This window comes from Notothenia coriiceps, unplaced genomic scaffold, assembly GCF_000735185.1.
Source record: "Notothenia coriiceps isolate Sejong01 unplaced genomic scaffold, NC01 NC01_scaffold00037244, whole genome shotgun sequence".
Taxonomy (NCBI): domain Eukaryota; kingdom Metazoa; phylum Chordata; class Actinopteri; order Perciformes; family Nototheniidae; genus Notothenia; species Notothenia coriiceps.
The window spans coordinates 10843328-10849469 of NW_011369945.1; positions in this window are offsets into that span (position 1 = coordinate 10843328).

Below are 6142 nucleotides of genomic sequence, written 5' to 3' on the forward strand. Positions count from 1 at the left end.
TTAAAACAAACACTTCAACTTGTACAATTTAAAATGTGTAGTTTTGAATATGGATCTTAAGTTGGCGTGACGTTGAAGCAGCGACCCTGCTGTAGTTCCTTTATAGCATAACGTTAGCATTTTGCTTCTGGCGACTAGATTTATGATTAGAAAATTATAAAAGTAGGGTATGTGGATATTATCCGGCTGAACAAAACGTGATCCGTCTCTTAAATATGTGTGTCGACCACAGACCTTATTTCCAGCTATTTTCCAAAATCCTATGGAGAAATTGCATTGCTTTTTTGTCGAAGGAACCGGAAGGAGTTTACTTCCTGTGGCACTCTATCCACATGTCCTTCACTTTATCATGAAGTAATGTGATGTCTTGTGTTGTTAGGAGGAAACAAAATACCCTTCATTTCTGCGATGAGGTTTATCAAAATGTTGTTTCAGTACAAGCAGACAGATGCTTTCACTGAACATGCCAGAGAGATGCTGCAGGTTTTGTCTGTGAGTATAGAACACAATCATCTCCTTATTCAGAGAATGGGAATATATTACTTTCTATCAGTCTCTATATTCTTATGTTTCCAATTTAATGTGTTGTGTTTCTGGATAATCTTAAGTGTCTTTACTGTTTCTCTGTGCCAGGGTGTGGAAGGTCAGTCACACAGGAGGGCAGAGCTGGAGCTTGCTTTATTTGACAGTTTCAACACTCTGTTGTCTTCCCAGAGGGGCCATCCGAAAGAGGACAACACGAGTGATGGTAGCAAAAATGACGATGTGCCAGATATTTCAAACATTTATTTAGATAATGGTTTAAAATAAATGGTCTATAAAGGATAATCATAAGAAATGTATTGTTGCATCCCAGACTTCATTGATTTTTCCTCAACCTTCTGGCTTTTAACTGGGTTGCCAAACTGCTGTCAAATCTATATCCTAACCAAGTTACTTCCCGTTAAATATTAACTGACAGACTGTTCCTATTCTAGCATTGATTATGTGCCCAACATTTGTCTTGCTTCATCACTGACTGACAGGGGCGCGGGAAGGGGGGGTGCTGAGGGCGCTGCAGCACCCCCTAGCGGCAGGCAGGCGGAGCTCCTCTGTATTATTATTTTTTTATATATTTGTTTTCATTTCATTGTGCCTGAGATATATTTTGTATTATATATTATTATTCAAATGATAATTTTAAACTATATAATAAATTATTTAGCTTCAGGGAAGAAAAATAAAAGAGATGTGGAAAGAAAGTGTTTTGTTCGTTTTTAGTCGGCTACTTTTAACGTGACGCACAACACAAGTGACAAGTAACTGACATGGCGCAAAAACGTATCTCGGAATTCTTTCTCACTAAAAACGCGCTAAAAGATTGAAATAGCAGATGCAGGGGCAGGGCATTATTACGCAGAATCTGTGGAATATGTAGCCAGGAATTAGCAATGCCTTGATAGCCTACTTCAATTTATTTTGTCATGTTGTTTGATGTTTCCAACAGGCAATCACAAATCTTCATTCTCAATGAGTGATGAGTTCATCGGCCTGGTAGACACCCTGCACAAGTCTGTTTGTGCCTCTGCTCCAGTAAGTTGTGTTTCTGTTTGTGTTTGGGTTGATCTGCCAAGGACTCGGATACAGGTAGAGTTCATTTATAATCTCTATGCACTGTTGTGTGTGTTTGTGTAGGAGGTGCAGCCGGATGAAGACCTGGTTGTGGATGTTTTATTATTTATCTGGGGTCAAGTGAGGCTGGTGATCCAGAGGGAGCAGATGCCAAACTTAGAGTTTCTACATTACCTTGAAAAGTTGGATCATTACGATAAGGTATGTATTTTAAAAGTATGCATTACTGAACATTACTGAGGAGCAAGTTATTGTTTAATATAAAAGTGCTAATTTTATTTTCTACTGTAACGTTGATTTTGAATGGTCAGAAATCATACATAAGCTTATATTAGAAAGAAATGACAGTATGTTTAATATAGACATCTATTTGATTTCTTTACATGTGTGTGTAACATTGCAGTGGCTGTGGTGTCTGTCTATGCTGTGTGAGGTGGCTTTTGCCTGTGATTTTGCAACTGTGGACTACATAATAACAGCAGAGATGGTTCTCACATTGGCCACACTGCTAGAGAGTGCGGCTGAACGCAGCAAACAATGTCCTGGTGAGGATTTACATTCTAATGTTTCCCTGTTTTAGTGTGTAGTACGGCTAAAATCATGCATCTCTTGTACAGTATCGTCTATTCCTTTTGAGAATATTACTCTGGTAAACTGACATAGACACACATATACAGAGCTACATTTGTTTTGTTTTATGACTAATGTCTAGGATCTCGTGAAGTGAACTGTGACAGTGGGAAGCCAAACACTTTCTCTATTCTTGAGGTATGTGATAGGATTAACTATGTATAATGAGCATCAAACGATATTTGAATAGTTATGATAACGTGTGTTTGTATGTGAATGTTTAAAAATAACCAATTACATATTGGGTCAATGTGTGTCTTTCTGTGTGCTTGTAGAGTTCAAGTACAGAGCTGCTTCAGAAAGTGTGTGTGTTGGTGGAGCAGGGTCTTGATGCCCTGGTAAAGGGTGTAGATATATCGCCGCCTCAGGATTGCTCAGCAATCACTGACTCTGCCTTCATGCAGGTATGCTACCTGTCCTCTTCTCAGTCTCACATTTATTCATTTAAGACCATTGTAAGCCAGGTTTTGCCTGTATTAAACTGTATTGTAAGATAAGAACATAACAAGAATGATGAGAATACAAGATTTGAGTAGACTCAGAAACCATGAATGAGAAAATACACTGGATGAGTGTTACTAAAGGGACAGTTTCATCCCACAGGCCATAAGACCACTAAACACCTGAGCTCTGCTAAGTGCCCGATAAACATTCCTGTTGTCATCTTGCAATCTACTTATTTATATAAATAGTTATCAATGCAATAAACCGTATTTAATTTTGTCTTAATTTACATTATTTTACTTCATACTCTGTTCTTGTACATATCATATTCTATTGACATGTATATAGACTTTTTGCACTACTTTTTATTTTGTATTTTTGTATTTTATTATATATGTTGGATTGTTGGAGGAGCTCAGGTCAGAAGATTTTCATTGCCATTTCTACACTGTAGCTTTGTGCATATGACAAGAAAACCTTTGAACTTTAAAAACTGTTTTTTCTGATAGAAATTTCGTCCCCTCATTCCATCAACTCCTATATCTTCTTTGAAATCATTGCAAGAGGAAAATAAAGGAGGTGAAATAAGTGGGAAGGAAAAAGAAGAAGTGGAAACCGAGGCAAAATCAGATATTGAAAGCTCTCAACACACTCAGTCCAAACGTGTGTTCCTGCTGGCCTCAGACCTTCATCTAGAACTGGACATCATTCACCACAGGGCTTCTCTGAAGTTACTGCAGCTGAATGCAGGTCAGTTTCACTTTACTTGTTTGTGTTTTTTGAGAAAGAATTAGCCTTTCCAATAAAACATGCCTACTTGTAGACACAAACAATGGGGTTTTAATATGGCTTATGGTTTGTCTTGGTGCTTTGTTGCTTGTATCTAGTTGAAGAGTCTGAACTGTTGAATCGGATCAAGAAGAACAAGGGGTCCAAAGCTCTTTTCCTGATCCAGAAAGCCTTGCTGGCGCACAACGACATGGAGCCAAATGACAGCCAGAAAACCCAGAGTCTGCTGGAGGTTACAAACCTCGTTCACACTTTCATAGACACAGTCAGAACGTTCAACATGCTACACAGTAATGTGTATTAAAACACTAGAACCGCCAGAGGTCGCTGTATACCTAAAACCGCCATAGGGTCAAATTTACCCGCTATTGATTTTCAAGGTACAACAATGTTCTTTTATTTATCATGTAGAACAGTGAGTTTTGATCGCACAGGGATGAAACTTATACCAATAGAATCTGTGGAGTGTGGACTCTCAGCTTTTCATGTGATATAGTTTGTGCAGATAGCATGAAGTATAAAATATTGCTACCAGTGCTGATTTAAACGCTTGGTGTTGTTTTGTTTAGGTACAAATCTCTCTATCTCTCTCTCTATCTATCTATAACTATCTATCGATCTATCTATAACGGTCTATCTGTCTATCTCTCAATCTATCTCTCTATCTATAAGGAACCGCAGTAGACAAAAGGCGTTGCTATAGCAACATGTCATGTTTACGCTGCATTTTCTATGATGTAAATATCACCCGCTGGCGGATATAGGTATAAAGGGCATTTTTTAACAACAGAGGGTGCTACATAACACACTTTCAGGAAAAGTCACGGACTGGGAGACTTTAATATTTTATTGAAAAAAAGTTACATAGGCCTACAATCAATAAACAGCTGCGGGTAAAATTGACCCGTTGGCGGTTCTAGTGTTAAAGCCACTACAATACAAGCCTCTTTTACTCATGACTGGTGATTGAGGTGAGCTTTCTTCAAGTGTAATGACATTTCAACAAGCTTCTCCATGTTCTTAACAGGAGGCCTCCACCTTGATAGAGAAAGCAGGAGTGGAAGAAAGGAAACTGTATATCTCGACCTGTAAGACTCCAGCTGAAAATAAAGATAAAGGAACGAAGGAGAAGAAAGAAAACCCTCCACCTGCCCCCATCCTGCTCTCACGCACCGACCTCTCCTTTACCTTTGCCCCAGCATCTTATAACTTAGAGGAACAGGTGAGATTGAATTTAGTTAGTTTAACAGTACCCAAACCCCTCCTCTTTACTTTTTTATAATTTTCTCTGTGTCATTTCTTCTTGTGTCTCTCAAGGTTTACTGGTATCAGCTCTGCGGACGTCCGGCTGAGGGCACTAATTGGAAAGTCCGCCTTGGGGACTGCAGCCTGCCAGGAACTGGAAATTGGGTACAATTCATCTCTTTCACAACACATGTTTTCAACTTCTATGATCTAGTGTGTGCCCATAATATTAAGTCTGTTATTTCAGGTACCATCAGTATCTGGGGAGAGCGTGCTGAGGGTTGAGGGGCTGCAGCAAAATCAGAAGTATGTGTTTGCAGTAGCAGCCTACGACAGCCAGGGAAAGCTCCTGGGTAACAGCATAGGAGATTCAACATTTCCACTGCTGGCGTCCTTGCCGATACCATTGCTCTCTACTTTGGCTCACTTGGCACAGGTAGGCTAGGTTCCCAGTTTATCAATTTACATTCCTCATTACTTGCTTTTTCCAGGTGCTTTTTCTTGTGCTACAAAAACTCCTAGTGAAGAATAGCAGAGCCCTTGTAAAAAAAACGTTCACCCTAACACAAACTAGGGATCTCCAATCCCTTTTTTTAACAGGAAAAAACTAACAAAACATTAAATCTAAAGGCATTGATGATGTCATTCTTCATATAACCTTCCTATACATTTTGTTAAGTTAAAAAAAACTGAATGTATTTGACGTTTCTCAGGGAATTTCACATTTTGACGGACAAGTTGTTCAGCACCAATACATTGGAATGGAAACTCTTCTTTCCATGCTGCTTTATTTGGGTGTCGGTTTGAGAGCCAGTAGGTATTTTTATGATTAACCCTGAATCATACACCAGCACGTGCACTCCGCTCTGCATCAGCCAAACGGCTCGCTGCACCCGCACTGCGAGGGGGACCCAAGTTCCCATCAGCAAAAACACGTGGGTTTGCTATCCTGGCTCCAAAAAGGTGGAATGAACTCCCCATTGAAATCAGGACAGCAGAAAGCTTNTGCACTCCGCTCTGCATCAGCCAAACGGCTCGCTGCACCCGCATTGCGAGGGGGGCCCAAGTTCCCGTCAGTAAAAACACGTGGGTTTGCTATCCTGGCTCCAAAATGGTGGAATGAGCTCCCCATTGAAATCAGGACAGCAGATAGCTTGCACATCTTCCGGCGCAGACTGAAAACTCATCTCTTTCGACTCCACTTCGAGCGATAGAATTACTAACAAAGAACTGCTAACAGAGCACTTATATACTAATAAAGGACTGGCTTATCTATAGCCAGTTGAGTAGCACTTGAAATGTTTGGCTCTATGAAACCCGATGTACTTACAGATGTAGCGATTCATTTCAGACAGTTTGAAACGCGAGGGCCGTGATTGGTACGTGATCTGCCCTCGCTCAAGGGAAAATCTCCAGCTTGACT